Here is a 26,497-nt window from a genome sequence, read left to right as displayed (position 1 = left end):
GAACCCCTTACCACGTCACTTAGCGAACACGCTTCATCTCCAGGTTTTTCCCCCGGCAGTATCTGACCTTTCAAGGCTTCTTCATGGGCAGAGAGGATGAAAGGGGATGAAGAGCTTTGTTTAAAACCAGCCTGCAGCTCCAAACTGCACAAGCCCCACGCGTGCGGTTACAGCGTCAGCAGCACCCGGCGTTCCAGCCGGTCCTGCCGTGGGGAACAGGCGGCATCGACGTCCCGGCCGCTGCAGGGCACTCGGCTCCTCCGTGGGCATCCGGGGGCAACTGCAACTCTCCATTTCTTCCTTTTCCTTCGGAAAGTCTCCTACGTGAAACAGTGCTTCAACTCTGCTAAGGAAATTAAAACATCATTCAAAGGACAAAAACTGTTGCAACTATACACCACCAGTGACTATTTTGTCCTCTGAGCATGACAATTTCAGATCCATTTCTATGAATTGGGAAAACGGAATTATAGCTATTCAGAGAGCACAACTGTATGAAACCACCCAATGAGCCCCGTTACACAGAAAGCATATGGGGGAAATTAATAGCAAGTGACAAAAWCTTGTTTTTCCCTTATGAAAGTTAGAAAAGGGCACTGGAATTTTTATGTCTCATTGAAAAAAAAAATAAAAAGAAGCCAGTTCTCTTTATGCARTCAGGGCAGCTGTAGAGGCAGGACAAATGGAACCAGCAGGAACAACTTAGCCCTGRGAAAGCCTCGCTGCAGTTATCGCTGCGTCACAGCGCGAGCTGCGTAGGAGCAGCTTGGTAAAACCAGAGACAAAAGGGGCCTGGGAGGGGGGTGGCGCTGACCTGCAGATGTTTTCCCCACTTTGTGGATGTGGTGACTAAGGGTTGGAAAGCTGACAAGTTTTCACAGGCCTGGCTGAGCCCAGCCCCTGACTCAGAATTAAATGGGACATAAGGCTTTGGCTGCCTGAGATCACTAAGCATGAGCAAAAAATTAGAATTACCACCACTATTTAGATTAGTGTTAAAAAGGGGGAAAAAAAAAAAAAAGCACCCGTTCCAGTGTTTTGTTTTTTTGGCACTGGTGGTCATTATTGTGAGCAAATGAAAATTAAAAAGCAAGAAAACYAACCTGGGAGTCTTTCCAGCCTGGACAATAAACGGTATTAAATTCTGCATTTCCCAAATTGAAAATAAATAAGTTTTATTTATATCAGTGTGTTTATCATAGATAATGCTCAGTTTTTGTAAACTAGCATTATCATAAGCTGCGCATTTCATATTTATTTGCATTCCTAACCTTTCCATTTCCCACTGCAGCCATGCTAGGATGTACACAATCTATATATGCATCTATTTAGATGATGGAGAGATCCATACTACAGCTAACCACATTTTTTTTTTTTTCCTATTAATCACCTTGCCCTACACTACTGTTGAGATCAAAGAGTRTTTATTCTACTTCTTCCTTCAAGACAGAGCAAGGTGTCACCAGCCTGGTGAGGAGACAGCTACAGACTATGATCTAAATTGAACATTTGCATTCATAAATATTGTGCAACAATTAAATAAATAAATCAGCTAAGGTTCCCTATTCCCTCTTTGTCCACAGAGGATCTTAAAAAAGGGTCCATTTACCTTAGCAGAGCTATAAAATTCTCCTCCCTGCCATTCCACACACTGCAAGTTAACTATATTTTCATCTTCAAATAAATAAATGATCTCAGCCTGTTCTACATTAACTGAAACAAAAAGAAAAGCTTAAATTATTTATTGTAATCTTAGATTTCAATTTTTCAGAAAAAGTGATTTTTGTATCCAAGAGTTATCCCCACTGACCTCAAAAATAAGCAGGATGAAGCTAATATATCATGTTTCACTTAAATGAACACGTTCATACACATGTGAAGAGTTTCTACAAATACTCAGTCACTAGAATTGACTAGGAAGTCTTTTATAAAGAGTGGTCCCCAAATAATTAAAAGTGAAAGGTGAAAACCTATACTCACAGTTCTGAGAACTATGATAAATACACAAAAACACATTTCTGGAATCAATAAGAGGAAAGTCTGGTTTGGAAAATGAGGAATCATGATCCATTCAAAGTGTTATGCTAGTAACCCAGAGGAAATACATGCAACTTCTTGGCTAAGCTTTGGCCAATAGTAGAAGACTGGAATGGTTATGGACATGCGAGATTTCAAGCCTAAATTCAATAAGAGAAAAAAAGAGAAAAAGTAGAAGAAATGGTTGAGAGCACACACAGGCATGTAGGTCACATCAATATTGATTAACCTTCATCAAATATTCATATTCTCTTGCATTTCAGGCGAGGATTGATTATAATAAGGAATAAGGACCTTTCTCCCCCCTCTGTTTAGTTTCTCTTGCTAATGCCTCACTTCTACGAGGCTTCCCAGGTTCCACACTCCCCGTGACCCACACACATTTGTGCACATCACCAGTTTGCACAATAAGCTGCAGAAAGCTTTATGGTGGCAGCATAAAATTCATCCTATTACTAGAACATTGTGCATTTACCAGCAAAGCTCAGCTTTAGCAAAGCTTAGAGTCAGATTTTAGAACATACACCTATTTGGTAGGACAAGATCATCCTGATTTCATGCTACACAAGGTGAGCAATGAGCAAGTCTCTGCCAAAGCGTAAGCCTGGGCTAGCCTAAACAGTCATATGACAAGGSTTAGACTGAGCTGCTGGAGTGTTTTAGGCAAGAGTATCAAATAAGGGGAAGGAGAGGTGCATGATACCAACCTGCTGGTTTTCCTGGTCACTTCTGCTCCCATTCTCCATGATCCGGATGGCAATGCCCCTTCCCARCTCATCTGTGCTCTTTCAAGTGCTCCTTTGTCCCTTAGGAATCCTTCCCGCAATAGTCTAATCTGGCTGAGCTGAACTGAAACGTAAGCTCTATTCCCCTGCTGGAGGATAAGAACAAGGCACAATTTCCCCTTCATTTGGTGCACTTGCCAGGCTCCAGACYGTGACTCGCGGAACGGAGGCGGATGCTCCCCCAAGCGCTGAGGGCCAGGCCAGGAGACAGGCCCGGCTCCACGCTTGTTCCTCAGCCAGAGCAGCTGAATCAGCATGGCCGTCGAAGCAGTGATTTATCACTGGCTTGGAAATTACTGTAGCCCTCAAATAAGACTAAAAATGAAGGCAATTGTGACTGTGTTTCTGAACTAATGCTTCCCAAATTCCTCCTGCAGCAGTTACTGCTTGCTCAGGGGCTTCGCTCAAAATTTCACAGTCTAACCAAATTTGTGGCAAGTCTTCTGGGTTATTCTCATTTTTCTTTCTTAGATTTCATGACAATGTGAAAACATCGTATAGGGATCACTGCTGTCTGCACTCTTCAAGTATTTATTCTCCAGTGCCCCGTTAGCCGAACTCTCAGAACAACATTCCCTGCACGACCTCCTCCCAGCTCGGCCCCAGCCTGAGCCACACAGCCTGCGCCTCAGCTTCCTCCAAAGCCTTCCTGTCACAGAAACCCAGAACCAAAACCAGCTGTCCAGCCTCATACACCACCATTATTTCCCATTCCTTGTAGCATACTTCCAGTGCTCAGTCAGCTTTCTCTAATTTGGTTTCTAAATGTCATAGTTAACTGTCATTTAGTTTGCTGATGGCCGTCAGCTCAGTCCTTTGCTAGCCTTATTTGCCAGGTTTCTCCCGCCCTCTAAATATCCAAGGTTCAGTTCACTTTCCTTCTTCCCTCACAAATCACTGAGATCTTTCCTGTCCAAAAATATTCATGCCATGAAATTCACCCCTGTGACAGTGTGTCCTAGGCATTTAATCATGGTAGGAGTCAGGAATACCAAAGTGTCAATCAGTTAACCTTTGGACATTTCAGTGAATTAATCTGCAGAAAAGATGGGTTATAAACACAACAGTCTTCCAGATGAGGCCATCCTGGAGATGACAATTATTGTCACTTATTGGGCTATCGTGGGTCTATGAGCAGCTGCCTGAGCACTGAGGACTTCCCCAGAAGTCACATCACATCACCAAAGGGACAGGATTGCAAAAGTTTTAAGTGCCAAGCTAGAAAACTGGAATAGCTGGTTGTGTCCAGAGAGGAGGAAATTGCTCTCTGCCTTGGACTTAAGTCTGTTTGTGCTTTGACTAAGGCAATTTTTAGAGGATGTAAAGCAAACAGATTTTTGATGGCAACAGACCTATGTGGCCTTGAATGGGCAGAATACTCTTCTCTTAAACTAGAGAAAGAATTCCTGTAGCCAAATAATTCCAGCTTTAGTTTAACCTTTGCTYTAGAGATGAAATCTTGTGCTACAGAAGACATGAGATTTTAAGGAGACTTTCAAATGTAAAGATAATTATTGGAAGTCATTCCTGAAACAATACAGACTAATTTCTGTGCTGGAAAGCCATGAGAACCAAGGAAGGGGCAGAGGGAAGGGCAGAACTCCAGAACAAAACCTGGCTGAGGTGATAGAGGTACACTCAGTCCTGCCTCCTTTGGACTAGAGGTGATCTAATAGAGCTTCAGCCTTACCACTTCCAGGACTGGCAATTTGAAGTTATTTCAATCAGCTTGACATTATTTCACACCAATCTAAAGAGTCCTGCAAGTAGAACAATGGAAAAGAGCAGAAATACAGAAAGGAGCAACTAAACTATAACCTCACATTGTCATCTGGTGTCATTTGTTACAGTCCTGGAATAGAAAAGCTTTACACGCAGATAGAGGCTTTACACAGAGTACAAGAGATAACACAGGATAGAGAAGAATGGGATTCACYGGATCTGAGCTACTCATTCCAAGATAACAGAGGTGGCAACTATTCCAAAGAGAGCAGGATAAGTAATGTTCGACTGAGTGGTGCAACTTCAGATAACACACTATTAAAGGAGAAACCATTACRTTTCAAAAAATAGCCATTTAACTCTATGACAAGAATAGTGACAAACATCCCTTGCAAATGCCCTTCAAGGACGCCTTTCTTCCATATAACATCTTSCTAAAATCTATTTCATATTTTGGATATGAGAATTCACACTCTCATATTAGTTTATTTTCATATCAATATATTTGATCTGAGAGGTTCTCTTCTTCCTTAACTGTGAAAAAGGACAAAAAAAGCTAAGGAGAAAATAAAGCACATGTGTACACATTGGCCAACAACTGGGAGAAGTAGTTTACAGCTTGAGAAAAAGACGTGGCTGGTTTGGCCCTCCCTATGTTATGGGAATATCAATCCATACTATGGATGCTCACACGCATGAAAAATTAAAGGCAAGCAGTAATAATTTAATAGGACAAAGAGAGCTAGTAGCTGGTCAGTCCACTGGGTATCAGGAGCCTGGGTTTCATTTCTCAGTTCTGCTGCTGAACATTGGAGGAGACAGCTGCACAAGTTTCCTCCACCAGGCCCTTTTCTGTGCACTCTAACCACAACAGATATTAAAACATGAAAAAAAGACCCACTCTTCAGTCTTCAGAGGCAATTACCCATTTCCTAGGACATTTTGGCAAGGCAGTAGAGTAAATCTATCAGCCTGTTTTCATAGACAAACCTTTTCCTAGTCAGAATTGATCGTTCTTTTTCAGTCTGGATGCTGCAAAAGCAGCTCTGTGCTGACCAGACTGGGACCCTTCATCCTCTGGCTCTGAACCCGGCGAGATCAGGATCACTGGGGTAAGGTACTAACAGGCATAAGAGAGAACATTATCCTGTAATTTACCACCTTTCCCAATAGCTTCAATAGCATCTTTATGTTATACAGCACTTGCAGAAACAAGACTAATATTCACTTTTCATGAAGTCCATTCCTTGTCCTTAAATACCAGACCAGAAAGACTTCCAAAGGCTTTCTCACTACATTGCCATTGAAAACACCATAGTTTCCAATTTTCTATATGCTGCTTAATTTTATGCAGTGTCAGTCACATCACATTATGTCATTTTATATAGTAGGTCAGCAGGAACTGCCATGTTCAGAGGTATCTGGTCTTTTGCCAGATCATTTGGCACATCTCACATTCTCATCAATTTGAATTACTTGTAGATCATTTCAGAAGAGAGAGATAATTATTGGCCACCATTCAGAAAATGGTAGATAGTCTACTGAGTGCTTTGCTGGCCTCCTCATCCTTCCATAAACTGCAAGATKGACAGATTTCCTTAGAACAATATAAATACGTGCCAGATTAATATACGTGGAGTTCCAGCTTACACTTACCACCTTACTGTTACATGCTGCAGTTCAGTCCTTCATTGTAGAGTTTCTTACAGGCAGCTCAAAGTCAGAACAACCAGGAGCAGCAGATTCTGACCCTGAAATTGAGATTATTTAATACATGTTAGTTGGTTCAAGTAGTCCTTCAGTGCTGTCTGGAGCATGTGTACATCTTCCACTCTTTAAGATATTTACTTCTTACAGAAATTCTAGCCAACTGTAATGATTAAAACACATTCTTTAGATCCAAATAGTAGCTTTCCTATTCCTTTATAATTATTCATGCCTATTAGGCATGCCACTTTAACGCACTACATGTAGGAACATAATAGCTAAGCACGGCAAAGCTTGTAGTAAGGCCCTAGCTACACGAACAAGGTAACTTTCAGAAAAGCAAGGACTAGTGAAAGCAACAAAAAATTAGAGTCTAAATGCCATGTACCACAACACCGGTGAGTCCTGGGTTAATTCCAGGGGATGACAGAGCTGTGTAGAAAACTCTGTTGCAAAACAAAGGGAGCCTCTATGCACCGTTACCTTCCACAGGGACCTGCAGAGGGAATTGTCAAATGAGTACAGCTCAGCAAGAAAGCTTGTGAAATAGATGGAAAAAGCATTTGTTTTAAAACAAAGAATTTAGGGCTGTGGTCTAGTGCAAGAAGGCTTCCACACACAGGGAAAATACTGCAAAGCAGCGTAAGTTTAGAAGAAAACCAGAGGCTAAGAAGTTGTAGTGAGTTCACAGTGAGAAAAACCCTGTGGGCCAAGCAAATAGACCGAGAATTGAAGGCTGATGGATTTGACAGACTAAGTGTTTGGGGACAAGCAGAGAGCTTGCATTTAACCTAGGGATGCCTTTAGGCTCGTCAAGRGGTAGCCAGGGAGACCCTGGAATGTCAACACACTAAAGCCCTGATGTGAAATGCAAACTTTTAAATTCTGCGAGTAGGAGACAATGAGGGACAAGGCAAGACACAGAGCAGGAAGCCTGACATTTATATGGGCTCTTCTGCAGAGCTACTTTCACCTGAGCCTGACTTCTTTTCCTAATTTTAAAGCCTTCATTTCAGTAAATCACCAAAAAAGGGGGAAAAAAAAAAGAAAACAACAACAACCACCTAAGTCCAAGCTGAAAACTGTTCACCAAATTAAAAGCCCAAGTGAAGCAGCTCTGGAAGGGGCAATCAGGGCATCTGCCTCTGCCAGGCCCTGCCATGGGAGGCCTGTSCTGGCTCCCACCTGCAGGTTCCTCCCTTGCACCAGGGCAGGGCAGCAGCTTGAGGCTGAATTCACATCTTCCTCCAAACGGCAAAATTTATTTCAATCAGCAGATTTAAATCAGCATAAAAATGSCATTAAAATGTTGCAATGCAGCTATAAGTTAGTAAAAACTAAATCTATTTTCTACTTACCATTTTTCTAAGCCTCAGATCATCAAATTGAACAAGTTTGAAAGCAAACTCAAAAACCACATGGCCTCRTGGACCATTTTGCTGGTGCATTTAAGTTATGAATAATGACAGGGAACAAGTCCTAAAGCAGAGGAGGACACCAGGTTGTTAAAGAAAACAAGGCCGTGAAGCTGGTTTAGCAGCGCACAGGAGATTCTGAGCCAGCCCAAAGCAAGTCAGAATTCCATCCAGGGGGAGAGATACAGTACCAAAGACTAACAATTAGAAATTCTGTCTTGGAGAAATGGTCAGGAAGTCAATTGCAACRCTTATGAGTGATAGATGTAATAAGCTTTGGTAATACAGTTCAAAACTGTATGAAAAAAAAACAAATTCTCAAACAAAAAATATTAGAGAATTAGAAAATAAGATTAGGGAATGGCAAACAATTCAGTTTCCAGAAATGAAACATTAACAACAAGCAAATGCAGCTTAAAGTGCAAGAGCCATGAGCACGTTGATGATAACATTTGCCTCGCTAAGCAGGGTTGCAYGGAACAGCTAGATCCATGTAAAAGAAGAGAAATCAAAAAATCTTCCTCACGAAAATTTCTGAGACTTTAAAAATATAATCACAAATTATATAAGATTTTGATTCTTCATTATTTTCAGATGATTTATTTCATTGAGGTTAAAATGTTCCCACTGCAATTTCAGYGCTCTATTTTGGGAGGATTTAAAAAAAAGAAAGAAAGAAAGAAAAATTCAAGTCAGATAATTTCTCATTATCTCTCATTCATCTTTTTAATTTCAAAGGGGATTCAAATTTCATTAAAGTAATGTTCCCAGTAGAATACTATCTCATCAGGGCAGCCTTCAGCTAGTTTTGTTGCACAATTAACCTATTTCCTTTCATCTGAATTGTTTTTTTGTTAAGAAAGGTAAAAGAGAAAGAAAGAAACAATAGAGCACACAAGAGAATCAAAATTGGGTTCAAAATTGCACCAATTTGCTGCCTTTCTTAAGCTGTGAAATGAGATCCCAGCAAGAACAAAGAAAACAGAAAAAACACCATCCAGGGATGCGTGGGCACAGGCTGGGTTGGATGGGAGGCAGCAGGACCACCGCCACGCGCTGCTCCTGAACAGCAAAGATCCTCTTTTCCCCACTCGGAGAGAGAGGCTTCCTGTCTTTGGAGGAGACAAACGTTTCAAAATGACTCACGCGTTTTGACAGGGTATCGCATAAACAGGACTAACTAGCAAAAAAAGTATTCGTCAAAGCATACAAATACACCGCACGAGACGTAAACCTTATAGGAGCAACTGGTTTAGGGTTTATTTACAAACAAAACCCCTCGTCTAAACAGTTAGGCAAATGATCCTTTCTGAAAGCAAAACGCTTTTATTCTACTCCATTTTGTGAATTTTAAATACAAATCACTCTGTTTAGGATGTAATGGTTAAATTTTTTTTTTCCTCTGTTTCACTGTAAATTGAACAATGGCATATGTCTAAAGGCGCGAGGCCTGCCCGGGAGGAGGTCACCATGCACACAGAAAAGACCCCGAGGGAGATGCTGAGAAGGGGGCTCATCCATAAAACACGTAGGAAGTGAAGCCCATGGAGACCAAAGGACTTCCCTCCACTTAAGTGCCAAGGTAAGGAGCCACGTTTTCACAAGTGCTCTGTGCTCAGCAGCCTGCAACACTCTTGTATGAGCTACTCCTAAATAGAGCTGCCTAGCAGGAATCCCTGTATCCAAGAATCATTCTGGTCCTCAAACCACAACACTGGTTCTGGCCACAGCTACAGACAGATTTTAGCCAAAGTCCCCACTCCTGCCACAACACAGCAGGTGATTTTACAGAAACACGTATCCTGAGCAGGGTAAATGGAAATAATTTTGTGGAAGAAGGTACCGCACTGCTGAACTTGCTTTAAGTATGCTGGAATCCAATTAACACGTTTCCCAATACGGTTCAAGTGTCATTGAGGTTGTTTGAGTTCTCTGCATGGTTAAAACCAGCTGTACTACTTGCACAAAAGGTTCCAAGTTTTATTGACATCCCTCACTTAATACCACTAAAACTTTTTTTTTGTTATGAAATACTTTTTCAATTCTAATTCAGCTTGCCCTACTTGTTAAATGATTTCTGCCACATTTTTGTTAACAAAATCCCCAAGGCAAATAAAAATTGACTCCACGTGTTCAGCTTCCATGTGAATAAATTGAATTCAAACCATTAGTTCAGAGAAGGTGCAACACAGCGGGGGCAGAGGAATCCCAGGGGCTCTCCAAGTGGCAGGTTTATCTTATTTGTGCATCCGGTGCCACAGTGAAGGAGCTCTAGAACTCTGGAGTGATAAATCAAAACTCACCGGGATAAGATAGAACTGATGTAACTTGCAAAACTATAAGAAACTAAATATTAGCTGAGGATTCTATTTTTTAAGAATGTAAGGATGCAATTATTCTATTTTACTTAAATCTATTTGGGTCAGATGGCTAAAGGGAAACAACCAAGCAAAACCAAATGCACATAAAATGCTTTCTGCAAGGTACATGACTCCAAATTTAACACTGAATAAATATGCTAGGTYAGTTACAGCTTTCGTGTGACAACTGCTATTAATAACTGTCTATGCATGCCAATTCAAAGACACAAGGTATATTATTAGAAAAATGTAAAAAGATGATTAATGGGGATAAAAGTAATTACTTTATTACACAATATATTTAGAGAATAATCTCAGTTTAGGGATAATCTAAGAAAACCTTTACCATATTATAGCAAGTAAACTTAGAAAAATGTTTACAAGGCAATCATTGAATCATATTTGCTCAGCAAGTCCATACCAAACAAGAACACTTATTTCCAAACCCTTGGTTCAAAAAAAAAAAATGAATAAAGAAAAAAAGAAGTATCATCTACCTGGAATTAGGATAGAAACCTGGTCTCAATGTTTCATCAACAAAACTGTCTCCAAAACTCATATTTGCATCAACTGAACTGTTCCATTTCAACACAACACAGATTTTATAAATTTATATTTTTAAACTCAYTTTAACTGTAAAAACATGCATTTTAAGTAACCTAAAAACTATATCATGAAAAATTTAGGAAAAGCAGCCTCACACAAGCGTAATGAAAAAATTTTCTCCAAAATTCCCAGCCCCTCTACTCTTTAACTTGGAACCAGTGAACTAAACACAATGGTGCAACTCTGCACTTTGAAAAAAATAGTCTTTTTTTTAATACTAATACACTATTAATACTTCATTTGGGTTCTGCTTCTCATTTCTACAGTGGCTTGGGGACAGGATGATTTAAATTAGTAAATGAATTTTAAAAACGAAACTAAATCTAACCCATGTTTCATTCCAGGCAATGTTCCCGAGTTCACTGACTGTTCTCCATCCAAAGATGGAGACAGAACACATATGTTGAAGCAGAAGCATCCTTTCACTGCAGAATCATTTSGACTAACGTGACCTTCCTGCCAGCAAGTAAATACGTGCTCATTGTTACCTCAAGCCTGATCCTCCCTCCTGATTACCAGGTAGCTCAGCAGGCCATCACAAGAGCCTAAGCAAGGAGGCAGGATTAAGAGATAGGTGCTGCCCTGGAGGCACCACTCAGATCTGCATCTAGTATTAGTGACCCAAGAAAGATTACCTTAATAAATAAATCCTGGTCTTGCCGGCTACTTGGCTGCTGAATGYACCCTAGAAGAGATGCATCGACAGATGCAAGTTGTTGGCCAATAAACAGACATCAGCAGTGAGGTTTCACTTGAATGCAGCTGTGCTAGCTCATTTACACTCCAAAAGCAATCAGGTGATTGCTTCCTTCCTTAAGCCAAAGGCACATTTTTTTTGAAGGGGGAGAGGAGGAGAAAAGGGAAGATCCAAAGAACCAAACTAAACCACCACCTCCTTGTCCTTAATTGCACTGAACACTTCCCCAACGAGGACAGTCACTGACCACAGTGCCAAGGGAATCGACCCTACTGCTGATTACATGGTCCATCAAAGACCTGATATTCTATTAATGTGTTCTTCTTGAGAGTAGGGAAGTGGACAAATGATTAGGCAGGTGATGCCATCATTGTTTAATCACCAGAAATGTGAATTACTGCTTATCTGCTTGTGGATAAATTTAGGAGACATTTTCTGGAAAGTGCTTTTCATTTTACATATATTCATTTAAATCTAATTGATATGATCCTTCCTTAGGGCAGAAAAGAGGTCTAAGATATTGGTAATTACTGCTTAAAACCTGCATCAGCTCAAGTTAATTTAAATGTAAAGGAAGAAGCTGCACCTTGAGTTACAATCTCTAAAAAGAGAAAGCCACGAGACCAAGTTGCTGAAGAGGAGTGAGGGAAGAAGTTACACACAGATCAGTGGAATCCATTGCAAGGAAACACCTGAAATGAGCTTCTCAGTTGGATGCAGGAAGGATAGCAGCATCACAGATGGTTTGATGGTGCATAAGCAGCTGTTTCATAGCAAACACAGACAAAATTGCTTAGAAGAATAAAGGGGAAAGGTTAGAAATGTGCATGAGAAAACATTAAAGTTTTCTTTATTTAAGCACTATTTCTGCCTTCTGCAAACTGTTTTAAAGAGTTGGAAAAGTTCCATTCTTAAGAATTTTAAGTTAGATTTACTATCTCAATATGAAGCTTATTTTACTCCAATCCATTTCTTATATTTCCCATCTTCACTTGTATCTTTGAATCTGTCACCTTGCAATGAAGAACGGTTTGTTTGCAAGCCTTGATGCATACAGAAGGTGCACTTCATGTCTTGGGAATGAAAGGAAATAAGTTAGAACTTGTATCTTATCTGCTTTCTAGTTTCCCTGTCCGCTCTAGGAGTCAACTCAATCAGCCACATATTCTGGAAAAAGCAGCACAGAAGCACAATTTCAGGATGTAGGAAATCTATGTGCATTTCATTTCCAGTTGCATGAGAGCAACAGTTTTGCATAGGCCACACTTCATCCAAGAGCATGAGAGAAATGAGTCAAGAGACGATAACGTGGCTAAGATCATAATAGGGTTTTTTGATTTAACACCATTTGGAACAGACCTATCTCTTCCAAAGATGAGATGAGACCTATCTCATCTTACTGCATAGACCACCTGAGGAACTAACTTGCAGTTTACATTGCTTGCAGGCAGCCCTGCACGAACAGCACATAAACTCAAGCTCAACATAAACCTGTACTAAGTCTCCAAGAGCCACCCAGGTATTTGCTCAAGAATCACAGTAATTGTTGGGCTCATCTCTTGGATGGGATCTGGGGCACACCCCACTAATACACCTAGACAGGAACCAAAGCACTGGGGAGCAGAGCACAGATACACCGAGTACCTCTACAGCAGCTAGGCTGGGCCTTACCYGAGGGACACCCAACTGAGGTTAATACCCCCAGCTGCCCCCTTGCTGTTGTCTCTCGCTAAGAAACCTGGGTGTGTGTCCTGCCTTCCACTCTTCTTCACTCTGAGCAAGCAGTGCTGAGATGGCTCTGCCTATAACTCACAGGTCTGCAAGGCTTAATARTATCAGTCTCATCATTCGAAGCAGTTCTGTCACATTGATATAGCGCCRCCCCTGAGAAAATAACCCTGACAGAGCCTATCCGGTCCAGTCCGTGGCACAGTCAATCTGTAAATAAATGAAAGCTGACAACCTTTTCTCCTCAAAAAACGTCAGTTCGGAATATTGCATGCCAAAGTATTGGTGAAGTTGTGTTGATGTATCGAGGCAGACGTGTTTCACAACTGAATCACACAAACCATTTTGCAAGTTAGATTAACTCATACATTTATAAAGTAAGAGATTACATCCCTTCTCTCACATATTTTTAAAATTGAAAAATTAAACATTCAAAAGCCCCATTTCTAGTCAGTCAAGAAAGGACTTAGCAGATATTAACAGTATTCTCTACTACTACAGCAAAGGTGGAAGAGCTTATAGAAACACTTCTCAAATGAATTATGAACAGAAATGTGACAGAAAAACAGCAGTTCCAGAGTACCAAGGATGTGAGTGAGCAAGTATAGATTTCAGGATGAAGCTCCATTACTAAAATTTACAATTCTCAGGCAGACACTTTTGCTGGGAAGAGCTCTGCTAAGCTTAAATGAAACCTTACATGGATGCAAAGAGCAAAATTGCAAGATGAGGCATTTGTATTACCCAGGCTTTTCATGAAAAGATTTTTTGCTGCTCTGAGAATAAGAAGCTATGAGTTTATTTTGTCTAGCTTTCATCTCTCCTTATTGCTGAGGCCCTATATGAGTGTATGCAACAATCAGCACCTGAATGGAGAAATACCACACTATTTCTCACTGCAAATTGGGGCTACTCCATTTTCTGAACACTGCCCTTTTACCATTCTTTTCACACATACTTTTCATCCAAAAAGCTGTTAAAAGGCTTCAGCTCTGTTAATGTAGGCATCCCTTTATCTGACACCAATAATTTTTACCAGGTCACTGGTTTAATGCCTTTAAGCCCTTGATAAATTAATCATCAGTGCAGTCAAGTGATTTTGTCAACCTCATATCAGGATCTGCAGTTTTGAATAACTGGTTCCCATTAGAGGATCTGCAAAGAAAACCCTTCAGCAATTTGGAAAATCTCCTCCTGTCCACAAGAGTTAAGAGGCCTGCAAGGGGCACACTACCATCATCATTAGGCTGTGTCCACGCTTACAGCTTGAGCAAGGAAGGCAGGAAAAGGAAAGACACTAGGGAGACATTTTCACCCCTTAGAAATACAATCGGGATGTACAAACACCTCCCCCAGTCTACCGCTCTGGAACTGATCCAGAATAACATTTAAGCTTGAGAAGGTCCATGATGATGACCTCAGCTGACTACACACAATTGTCACATTAGGCATTAAATGTTTGCTAGATCAAACTAGAGCACCAGTTTCTGGATGAAAAGGCTAAAATTTCTGCTGCAAAAATTTCTCACAAACGTCTAACATGCTATGCCCTTGCCCATCTAATGCCTATTAAAAGAAAAAAAGAGGAGCAACATTATTTAACAAAGCTTCAGCCTCCCTTACAGAAATCAAATCCTAGAAGAATTAGAGGTCTTAATCTTGTTACAAAAGCAGTCCATGCAGGCTTAAAATTGCTAATCAAATAGTGCTTAGATGAAGCAAATTCATATTATTGATGGTTCTCTTGACCCGCAAAGAACTTTTAGAGCAAAGGATAATGCCAATTATTAAAACATTGAGCACTAGGAGTGTTCCTTCCCTTTCAGGATCACTATGGGATTTCGGGAGCCAACCCGAAATGAAGCCTCTAAAACCTACCAGTGTTAGCGACACATAGAACCCACTGATCTGAAAGGGCGTACGTTTGGGTCAGAAATCACAGCGAGGGGCAGTTCTGCAGSCCCTGCCAAGGCGGCATGTCCCCGAGGAGGAGGGGAGCGGGCAGGAAGGCSACTGACCTGGACGCAGGGAGCCAGTCGCCAGCCGGCGCGGCGAGTGCCGCTGCAGGGAAGCTGCCGCATTACTAAAGCACGACAACAGGAGAGATTTTGCCAGAGGCACTGTTACTACAGTAAGGATTTCTGGGAAAGGGAAAATTGAAAGAAACACGAGACGCTATTAGGGAAGAGAATTGTGCACAGGAGATGGGGGGCTGTTGGGGGGGAAATGAGGAAGAATCGTGCAGTTATAGTTTTACATCACAGAGAAGGTGAATGTATTTTTATAATATTCTTCAAAGTCAAGGTATAATATCTTGATTAAGACATCAAAGAATTAAGATATCAGAGAGTTGTACACAAAAGTCTATGTCATGTTATATTGAATAAAAGATGAAGTACTTCATGGAATAGCTACAAATTACTGAAGGTAGAATTGTCTCAAACTTTAGAATTCAAGAACAGGCAAGAGTGATAAAAGAATACTGCAGAGGGAAACCACTTTAAAAGTTGTGTTAACAGTAGTATCTAGAGAATGATATTAAAAGAAAAGTCATTGCCATATGTGAAGGTTAGGATCCACACAAAAATGTTGTATTCAGCTATAACTTTCATAAGAGAGTCTGACAAGAAATATTTTTTTGAGACAGAAAGTAACACCTGAAGCTATACATAATGTGTAAGGCAGTTCAACTGATACATATTCCAAGCCTTTCTTTTTTTCCCCGCCCCTCTCATTTATTGCTAGCTTTGTATTAGTTCAAAAAGGAGGCAGGGCACGGTATTTCTTCCAGTTAAAATGTCTTAGCAAATTTCAGCTTGCCTTGCTGCATTCCTATACCAATAAACTGTCAAAAATCAGATGTTAAAGGCTTTCTCATGTTATATGGGCATGTAAAAAATTCTTCCACACAGCACACTTTTGTTTAATCCTTAAAGAGAAAAGAGGAGRAAAGAAAATAAAGAGAAAAAGAGAGACTGCACAAGTGCAAGAGAGAACGAACTCAGTGATTTGACTTGCCTAAGAGCTGTGGTTCCTATTCTTCACTGCAAGAGCCACCCATCTAGCATTTCGCACGGAGCTAAACAATTCTGAGAAGCAATCCTGCTTTGGAAGGTCGGCATTCTAATTGCTTGCTGGCAATTTCTAGCAATTTGTAACCGTTGTTGCCAGCGAGCGCTAACAATCACTGGGAGTCAGATTCCCGCTAAGCCTTTCAGCGCTTCAGTTTTTGGCAGACGCTTCATGGATAATATTTTGATGCTTCTGTGATCACTGGTGGCTCAGTCAGACCACAGATCACAGGTTACAGTACATGACACCACAGCAGTCTTCACAAGTTACCCTCTTTGAGGCTTTGCAAGGAAGGCAGCTGTCATTACTTCTCTACCTTAGCCACAGATGTTTCAAAAGGAGCATTGGTTTTGTCTTTAGCATTAAAGACAGATCACGTCCAACACATCTACATGCAAATTTATGCACGGAAGATCTGATAATCCATGACTTAAAGGGTGTTCAAAATGAGACACACGCCTCTGATTTCAACTTCTGCATTTGGAAGAAAAGTGTCATTTTAATTTATAGTCTGACAAGCTGGATAACAGCACAGGTTTCTGGGGTTTGTTTTTGTATTTTTCCCCGAAAGATTTGGAAATCAATGAGATAAGGCCTCCAGAAACTAAAGGCCAGTTCACTTACAGGTACAAATCAAAACAGCTCTCCCAAAATACAGAGCACAGCACCGATTAAACCACTAAGTGTCTGCTGCAGGATCTGACAAGTCTGGGTAGAAGATTTATGATGGATGAGAGAGATGGYTTTCCATTAGAACATGAAAAATGTTTAGCATATGAATTTAGCATTCCATATCACATAAAGACACACAYGCCTGCACCTTGTAGCTATATTCTTGTCCTTGTCTGAACTCAAGTTTCAAAGTCCTATCAGCCTCAGTAACCACCCAGCAAGACTASATATTTCTATTTTATGGAAACCCAAAACACACATTCATGATAAAGAGATAATATTTATTCAAACAGACATTAGAAAGTCAGAAGCTTATCTCTACACTGTGAAATTCAATTTTGAAAGTTTAAGACTATTTGATGCAAATGCAGTACTAAGAGAAAACAGTTTAAGTCCTGTATAAGTTTAAAATACATACAATTGTTTCATATACTTTGATATCTTAGCAACTCTGTAGACCTGTAGAAGTTCTCCATAAATAAATCCATTCCTGTTAGAGTCAACAAGAGTTTCAACTGCTCATGAACCAAATAAAGGCCGTGAAATGTAAAATGCCAGAAGGCTTTTTACTTTCTATTTTAAAGTTTGCCWTGTATTTTCCATGCTTCAGCAGGTTATGTGTTTTCACAGAATTTAATAATTGCACTTATAGCAGCAAAATAACTGCAGACTTTAAAACCCCTTGCCAGACAGTGTTTCCAAATTTGTCTGCAYGGGTTGTTAGGGACAACGCTTGCACCACTACCAATTACCTTCTCAAAGGAAAGATGGTCTTCCACTCTTCTTCTATTAATGTATCTGATGACAGAGTGTAGAACTCTAACAAGTCAGTGCATACTCAAAGCAACAGCATTATTTCCCTAAATGAATGTACTTTGCAAAAGAAAAAGTACCTTCTTCTCACTAYTGAGTAAATAACTTCTAATCACCCATGAAATGTGGGCAACTCTTCAGCAAACTTGGTCTCCATGGTTGAGCTTCATTAACATTTGGAAAATCTGATCATCATGTACTTGGTTACCTRGCAGACAGTACAATAGTTAACAACAAGTGACTGGATTCAAAAACTTAACATTTCCTTTTGCTTAATAAGGATGCTATGAGATTGTCACAACAGCTAACTCATGCCCATATCTCGTGCAGCATTCAAGCTGTTCAGAGGCCCTGCTAGTCTGATTGAATGGCAGAGTTCACAGTTCACAAGCTCTGCAGTGCTTGAATCCCTAGAATCCAGATACAAACTGACAAAGYGCATTTCCATGAAAGTATCAAATTAAAACAGAGAAATATCATGCAGAGGGCTCATCCCAAATCCAACATTTCCAGCCTCTTACTTTTTTCCTCCTCCACTCTTCCTCTGACAAATTCTTCCATCTCATCTTTCTCTCGAGATTCATATACCCCACTGCAAACCTCATACATCTCTTACCTGACCTCAGCCCTAGAAAAGGGGATTCCTCCAAYGAACTCTAGCCTCTAGGAGTTCCCATTGGGCTGGGTTTGTGTAGGGAACTGTGGCCTTGACAAAGCAGCTGAAAGTTTTTGACCAGAACTTGAAATGGACATTTTAAGGCAATAAAGTAGTATGCAATTAAACTCTATCACAAGCTTGTCAAGACAAGTGTCAGGCTTCCAATATTTACCGTGTCTTAAAATGAGACACTGAAGATTAGAAATTAACCACTGTTTTAGCTATGGGCATGATGCAGGAGTTACCTTTCCATACAATACATGATGTCAGGTAGAACCAGTCCTCCCCAGATTCACTGGCATGATTCTCAGCCTGAAATAAACAAACAAAAATAAATAAATTTCAATTATTCCAGCAGAGTTTCAGGAGTTTCCAAGAGAACAGGCTGCCATATGTGCTTTGGCCATGCAGAACTCTGGCATTTTTCAACAGAAGCAAAGAGAGTTTTGTTGCGATCACCAATATTCCTTTGGACAAACTTTGTACAAGATAGCCTCAAGGAAAAAAAGAAATCCAAAACTGGAGTCTGTAGAGAATTACTAACAAGGACCTGAACGCAGGATCTGAAGTAYAAGAAGAGTCTAACTTGCAACCCAGGACTCATAATCAAAATAGAAGGACCATAAGTCAATATTAAAGTAATAAAATCATGTCTCTGGTGATCTTAGCAGTCATTYGGGTAGAATATAATCAAGTATCTTATAYTCYCCTTTATTTTACCTGGAGGAGTCATGTGCTTCTCCTCAATGGTAGTCCTAACTTTTTATGTCAGGCAGTTACATTCAAGCTGTGTCTCAGATGGGTATATCAGATATAAAAGTAAAGTAATTTAGTGTAGCCTAACTGGATATAGTCCATGTTTTTATATTAAAAATGTACAGAGGCAAGTTTGAAAACGAAATCCAGACTGGAAACRTCACATGTATACAGAAACTGAGGAATTAGATATACTAACAAATATTCTGACAGGATTGCAAAGCAAAGATAATTACAGTTTTTGCTTGTAACTGAAAATAAGAAGCATCACCTTTTCTCACCCCAGGAAAGTACATTTATTTTGTGACAAAATATATGAAAATCTGAATCTTCTTAAATCACTGAGGATTAAGGSCAAGTTACATACATATTCTGTAATTTTGCCCAAGGAAAACACCGTTCTTCAGTGTGTTTCTTGAGGGTATCYGAGAAGCCTCCTGCCTGCACCACGTGCAGGTAATGAAGCGACCACAGCTAACGCGCCACGAGGCCGCCTGCGATGAGGTTCAGGGCACCGAGTTGGGATTTTTGCTTTTAGCAGGAGCTTTAGACAAAAACTAACAACAATAACTTTTTATTATTTAATTTGAGGAAGGAGAGTCATGTCAGCTAGGGCAGGAGACTATCAACAAGGACTCGGGCAGCCTGTGACCGCAGTCAGGCCGCAGTTCTCTACCGCACCTACAGGACACTGTCACCTACACAAAATTTATATAATATACATCCATGCATACTGAAGATCTTTTTTTAAAAGACTTTCTGAAGGACAGCTCCAAGAGGAGAGCCACAATCACCTCAAACCTGCAAGCTGTTTGTGTCGAGGGCAGAGGCTGGAGGAARGGATGGCTCCCACCACCTCACACCKTGCACAGGGGCAGTGTCTCCCAATGCCACCAACTCTCTTGTACAGGAGCTCCCAAAGGATTTGGACGGGTCACCCCAGCAGCCATGAGTCTCCTCTGGGATGGAGCTCAGCTCTGCACCATCGGCCACAGCTGCACTTTGCTTCACAGGGCAGCAAGGGCCCTTTTGAACCAAGCCTGGCCAGGTACACAGAGCGGGGCTGAGGCCTGGCATGGCACCCAAGGCCAAGGAGGCTCCCTCTCGCTTCTCTCCTTATTCATCTAAGAAAACTGCCAGCACCCTGTCCCAGGGGCAGAGGTGCCAGTACACATCACRGCCTTTCTCCCAGGCCCCATTAACCTTGCTGGCACTCGCTTTGGGCCACCTGGTTTTGCCCTTGTCCACGTCACTACACAGCGTTTCTCACTGCAGCACCCACACACCTGACATTTTGTAGAAGAGCAGCATTAAAGCGAAGCCTCTGCTCCTGGCATTACACAGAGGGGCTGGGGTTGGGGAGAGAGCACCCAGCCTCAGCAAGGTGAGGACTGCACTGCACCAGAGCCGAGCACTGCAGCCGGGAGAGTCGCGGGAGGAAGGCCGAGCTGAGGGGAAGTGCGAGAGCGCGCGTCCACACTGTGTTCTAGCTGCGACAAGACCTGTGATCTGCATCGTTTTGCATAAACATACGCCTAACCAAGAATCTTGTGCAACACGCACTTTTCTTTTTCAGTTAGCGAGTTAAATTCTGAAAAGTGAAAATTGATACTGTAAAATTCACCGATAAYTGCAAAGACAACCTGTTTGCTTATGCAACACCCTACAGTTGTGGGATGCCAGGGGAGAACATCCCCAAGTGCCATACGTTCCTAGCTGCACTGCAGTACAACGTGAGCCCAGCCACAGCATCTGTGTCCCCATCTGCCAATCGCTCCCCAAAGCACAGCGCAGGAGATGGTGAAACAGAGGATTTTGACAAACAGATAATCCCAAGAAGACCGTGATGTTTCTACAACCAGTTTATCAACACCAATAAAATATGCCAGTGTGTACTCTGCCTCCAACTGCGGAGCTGCTGATTCAGCTTTTAGCTGCAAAACTTAAAAATAATGCCTGCTCAGGCTAAATTTGCCAATCTAGACATTTATATTTGCCTGAAACAAACACACAAACAAARTAAGTCTAGTATCCTCCAGTAAACCCTCCCTTGAGATTCCTGCAGGTTTCATTAGGCATATTCATGAAGAGGAGACAGATTAATATGAAAATGGGCAGTTTAGCTGAATAAGCAAAAGCAAGGCAGCATGGAGTTATCTGATTTTCTAGCTCAGTTTTGATACATATTTCAGTAACACTGTCACAATGGGTCTGCTTCTTTCTCCTTTCTTATTAAAAATTCTGTATCCTACAGCATGATTTGTTCTCACTCAGTCTTACGGAGCACCTTATTCAGATTGTGTTTTATTTCACAGTCTAACTTTTCAAGTTGTTCCATACTCAAGGTTCCAGGGCAGCTGAACCACCTACTTATTCATAAGCAAGGCCTCAACATCACTGGTGGAGCATCAGCTGAGCTCAGATAACAGCGTAATACTGTTTGAGAGCTAGATGAGATCTTGACCATCACAAGGWCAGAAAGGGCAATTAGTTTCAAGCACACCAGGATTTCACTTATCTTTGCATTTGCAACCAAACTAATTGGAGGAATTCCAACAATTTAATAAATTGGAAGGTTTGTCCTATTTCCTAATCCAAAGCAAACTCTTATGTTTTACTATACCTACTTAAGCCTCTTTCCCTGTTAACGTTCATCTGAGTTGTAGAGATATTCAGTATTTCTGGGCTCTAAGAAACAGCTGAAGCTTATCCCTTAAAGTTTCCCCATTTCATTGGGAAAGGAAATTATTCTTTTTCCACACAATTTAATAAAACTTTTTAGAGCATTTTACCAAAAGTAAACATCACATACATATCCTCTTATGAGACAATGATTTTAGAAAGGCATGTCATTATTTTAGCTAGAAATGTTTATAGAGCAGATGGTTTTTCAGGTTGTTTTTAAAAGAGAGGAGAATTGAAGTATATTAATTGGGATATTATTCCAAACAGAAGGAATACTAGGAGAAAGTAGATAATGTGAGAAGTAGAGGAGAGAGGGGAGGAAAAAAAAAAGACAAAAGGAGCATATGCCTTTGGGATTTAGTCAGCCTGTTTTCTCTGCAGAGTCCATAACGCAGGCTCACTGGTAGCTGCTTTACACTGATTGAAAGAGCTGAATCTACTTTAACATAAAACAAAATTTGGTTTCGTGTGTATTTTAAGTAATAGATAACTTTAGCTGCTTTGCCAAAATGATCCCACATTTTATTAATAAAGAGAACATCCTTTACTGAAAGAGCCACAGAAAAAGCCACATGACAGAGTGACAGGGGCAGTAAGCACACAAAGCACAGATAACAACAGCCACCCTTGTAGGAGGGAAACAAATTGATTTATTGCTTTGGTAAAGCCTAACAAATGGTTTTATAACACAGGCTTGGTTCCCAAATGATTCTTTAACCACCACATTAGGGCAGATCTGCTTGTTCCCACACCACCACCCCCAAAAAAAGACAAGGGGGGAAGGAAGGGGAGGACACAAACCCCAGGTATTTATCTTTTAAAGATAGTATAAATGTAGACCTCTAAGAGTACAGCAGCTGGTAGATATTGTGCAAGGGAAGCTTCCCTTCGCCTCTTCCTAACAGGAGCCATTTCTGAAGATAATCTAAAATGCAATGTGATGATTAGAAATGACTGACTCCTTGCCATCACACAATTTACTGTTTCTGATTTATTACTTAGGCAATCTCATATATATAATAAGAGTAGACAGAGCCAGTGCAGGATTGACAAAACATCATTTCTTTCCTATTTGCTGAGCTGGCTCTTCTGTAAAAACTCTCCTATAATATATAGCTGAAGCACACTGGCATAAGCTTGTGCTTGTCTCTTCATGTGCTGTGTAGGTACCTGCTATATTTAAAGCAGATTACTGTTCACAGAAAAAAAAATAATGAATTTGGATCCAATGGAAATGCACTGAGATGCACCACACACTTTTTGTAGAGATTAATGTAGGCCTTAGGAATAAGATGCACCTCAGTTCTAGGGTTATGTTTGAGCAAAGTCCCTCCCTCCTGAAGTAACCAAAAGGGGCACACAGCCCATGTGAGACAGCCTTGTCCCCCAGGTATCTCCCCATCTTACACCTCAGCTGAAGGCCAGACACCATCGCTAAACTCTTGTCACAACCATTTAGCCAGAAGCCAACACTAAGGAAGGGAGGCAGTCACAAATGCGTGCACTGCCTCCGGCACAAACCTCGGACAGGTCGGGGAGAGGCCCAGGAGAGCCCGAGGCCACCATGCAGCTGGTGCTTTGTGCCAGCTAATAACACCTCAGGAGACACCATCCCCAAACATTAAATATGCAGGGGCCACATCTGGCGATGTCAAAAGGAAAAATATCACTCTCAATCTCCACCATACCTGATTTATTACTCTTATCCAGCTGAAGAGAAGCAGAATCAGGACCAGACAGGAGGCAGCAGCCACTAACAGGGTCGCTCCCCCATCAGGCTGAATTTAAACCTCCTGGCCCAAGATGCTTTCAGCACAAATCAGCTCCACAGCTGCCCTGGCCACACAGGCATTAACATCCAGCACAGCTGATCCCACWGGGTGATTTGTCCCCCTCTTCTCCCTTCACAATCTGCAGGTGAAAAAACCTGCCCCGTGAATGGCAATTGTGTTTGAAATAATCATTATTTCACAGGTATGAATTCAGGCACCCGTAGCATCATTTTATCACTTGGGTTTAACTCGGAACGCATCTCAAGCTGCCCAGTTGGGCAGTCCGAAAAGCTACTAAGCCAGTTTTGGATCAAAAGTCATTTTCTCAGCAAGATGCATTTTAAGTGAATGCACTAAATGGGATTAAAGAGAATAAAACATAGCCAAATATAGTTAGCAGGGGTTCTGTACCTTTTAAAGACGTTCAATTTCTGTAAGTTCCCAGGGACTCCAAACCACTGTGTTGGTCACTGTTGACAGAACAGAAAATGAAGTTCCTTTAGTCCGGTGTATCCTGTGACATATGGCAGGTTTTACTWCTGTCAAGTTGAAGAAGAGGGAAGCTGCAAATTCACCAGAAGGTGGAAATTATTAGCATGAAATAATCTGTAAATAGCAACAACAGAGGSTCTTTCCTGTGGACCATTTAAAATCGGACTAGTTAGTATATAGTATTCTACTATTGACAGAGGAATAATACAGAAGAGGAAAAAAGTCTTGATCATCATTACCATGATTGAATATTTATTCTCTTTCTATTACTTGTTTTGCTTCAGCTAAAGTACAGTGACAAGGATATCATTTTATGATTCTGCAAAGTGAACTTCTACCCAATAAGGATCAATAAAAAAAAAAAAAAAAAAAAAAAGAAAGGATTGTTCAGGTCACACAGCGATTACAAACAGTTTCACCTGGTGTCACCTGCAGTGGCATAGACTACTTTGGGCCAGACTATCCTTAGTTACATCTGTGCAAATCTAATAAATCTAAATCTAATCTGTGAAAGCTAATAGATTTGGACAAGTTATTCAAAGTTATCTTTTAAGTAAAAAAAATAGGGGGTCAAGCAGTTTCGAGGAGGGCGTACTTTAGCCCATGGTGTTCTTATTAACAGTAATAGAGTTAAAACGGGAGGTATTCGGCCTGACTTTCAGATATTAGGTGAAATTCATAGGACTAACAGGGAACAGGCAACTGTTTTTATACAGGAACTTTTTTATATAAACAGACCACATGATAAAATTCACAAAACAAATGAGAACCCTCTTGTTAACATCTTCTTTTACAGATACAGTATAAACAGATTTAATTGTAGCTTAGGAGTAAAAAGCATGTAAAAATATTCTACGATGACACAGTCATTTTAAAACCAAGCTGACATAGCATACTCATCCTTTTATAGAGACTATTTTTATTCAGATTAGGGACATTAAAAGCCTGAAACCTGTTCATACCACAAAAGTAAAAATTACACTTATCCACATAAAAAGGCAAAAGAGTAAATAAGTTAAAACAGTTAAAATAGTAACTAATCTTGAAGACAGCGCCACAGAGTTCAAAGCAAAACAGAGAGGCAAATATGGATTGTGTTTTTCTTGGAGGAACAGCTCGTACACTGCTTGCAAACTGCAGCCATGCCACAGAAATGACTGTAGCCATACCACATTCCTGAGGGAGTACTCTTACTAAGGAGAAACACTACACTTAACTGAGGACAAAGGGATATAAGGCTAATCAGAAAGCCATTGGCTTATATTAAGTTGGTGCTGGAGATCTAATGTTAAGAAACCCATRCAACCCACCAACACCTGTGGATGAACTGAGTAGCATTAGTGTTTCCATGAATAGAATAGAATTTCAGTAAGAGTAGTAAAAAACTTTACTCTTTACATCAAGGTGCAAGAGCTACGCTGGTATCTTTTGAGAAAGGAAAAAGAAATCTTAACTTTCTTCATATTTTTCCTCTTTTGCCTTTACTTTCGTTATACTGGTGAGCAAACTGCTGTACCCCAACCACTCATATCTGCCACTGCCAGTTGACTCCAGGGATGAGCTCCAACAGAGAGGTGGCAGAGAGCACCTGGAGAGGGTGTCCTCTGGGATATGCAAAGATGCTCTAAGCCACAGTCTCTGCCTACCAACTTCACACAGTGCTTGGACAGCACAGTGACTACCGAGCAAGTTTTTCAGTCTTGTTGTGGCTTGTGGAGTAGCATTTTTTCCATTTGGTGTTTGGAAGTGAGCCCAGAAACAGCACACATGTGAACTGCCTAAGGAGATGAACAGCTCTTTGCTAATGTGCCCCTGCAGAAAGGCAGGATCTCTGTCCTGTCTCGTATACATGAACTGATGGTACCTCTTACAGTAAGCAAACTCAAAGCTTTCTATAAGAGCCATTCTTAATTGCTTGTAACTTTGCCAGCATTGACCCCTCCCAGAACTTTCCTATGCTGGATGCCTGCCTCAGGCTGAAAGATTTGGGTATTGGCTTAAACAGATGAGCCAATTTCAAGAATTATGTCTGTAAGAAAATCATGTTTTACCATCCAAGACAGAAAAAAAAAACATAAAAATCAGTGAGACTTTCATTTAAAATTTTTAACACTTTCAGGCTACCAAGTAGAAAATTGAAATTTGACAGACTGAAGGTATCAGACAGTGTCAAAATCTCACAAATTTGGCTAGGCTACAACTTTCCAAAACTCAGTTCCCTTGTAAACAGTAGAAGCTTTTAATATGGCCTGACAGTAARACGTTTTAAATTTGAAGTTTCTTGCCTTAAGAAGTTCTTCTATAATTACACAATTGCCTTGAGTAATTTAACATCATGTATGAGAAACTGCTCTTTTTTTTCCACAGCTTGGCACTGAGGAATGAGTTGTGTAATTCAGAAGAATTGGGAAGGACTGGGAAAAATGGTAGATTAGAAAGACTTCACAGAGTTAATACTCTAAAAATACCTGATGGTGTAAAGACTGAAGAAAACATAAAATAGAAGATTGGAATAGAATT

At 40.7% G+C, this 26,497-nt stretch overlaps 1 long non-coding RNA gene across 2 annotated transcripts; it reads right to left on the bottom strand.

Annotated features, from left to right (window-relative positions):
* Window positions 1–278: 278 nt before the first annotated feature.
* Window positions 279–23,455, bottom strand: LOC112947957. 2 transcript variants are annotated; one of them, XR_003249515.1, is made up of 5 exons: window positions 23,402–23,455; window positions 18,518–18,584; window positions 6,640–6,747; window positions 6,201–6,295; window positions 279–343 (listed from the first exon to the last, which is right to left on the bottom strand). It is a non-coding gene; the product is annotated as an uncharacterized LOC112947957 (long non-coding RNA). The 2 variants fall into 2 exon arrangements; XR_003249516.1 differs by lacking the exon at window positions 6,640–6,747.
* Between the last annotated feature and the right edge of the window lie 3,042 nt (window positions 23,456–26,497).

Source organism: Nothoprocta perdicaria, unplaced genomic scaffold, assembly GCF_003342845.1.
Source record: "Nothoprocta perdicaria isolate Ctin4 unplaced genomic scaffold, notPer1 scaffold_25, whole genome shotgun sequence".
In the NCBI taxonomy this organism is placed as follows: Eukaryota; Metazoa; Chordata; class Aves; order Tinamiformes; family Tinamidae; genus Nothoprocta; species Nothoprocta perdicaria.
Note: the sequence above shows the minus strand (reverse complement) of the source record. Positions and strands in the feature narration are given on the sequence as shown.